Raw genomic sequence first — 346 nt, forward strand, 5'->3', positions numbered from 1 at the left:
CTCCTTGGTGATAGCCCCTTGCTTCCACTGTTTGTATGCCTTCTTTTTTGCCCTCAGGCATCACTGGATACCGTTGCCAAGCCATGGGGATTTTTTAGCACTCCTGCTCCCCTTGGCGTGCATTGCAACTGAATCCCTTTGAGCTTGGAGGATTGTCTCCTTGAGGAACAACTGCCCATCTTGGACTCCCATCTCATTGAAGCTCCGAGACCCCAATGCCTCTCCTACTAATCTTCTTAGTTCGTTGCAGTCGACCCTCCTGAAGTCGAGGACTTCTGCCTTCTTGCTTGTTTTCACCACCCTGTGCTGTATAGTGTGATTTTTTTTTTTTTTTTTTTTTTTTTTT

The 346-nt window shown here is 46.5% G+C and overlaps 1 protein-coding gene across 1 annotated transcript in view; it reads left to right on the forward strand.

The window, feature by feature from the left end:
• FAM107B (family with sequence similarity 107 member B) overlaps positions 1–346 on the forward strand; it is a 108516-nt gene that overhangs the window by 85249 nt on the left and 22921 nt on the right. The gene's annotated exons all lie outside the window — the stretch shown is intronic.

This window comes from Gavialis gangeticus, unplaced genomic scaffold, assembly GCF_001723915.1.
Source record: "Gavialis gangeticus isolate Ggan-Ray unplaced genomic scaffold, GavGan_comp1, whole genome shotgun sequence".
Lineage (NCBI taxonomy): Eukaryota > Metazoa > Chordata > Crocodylia > Gavialidae > Gavialis > Gavialis gangeticus.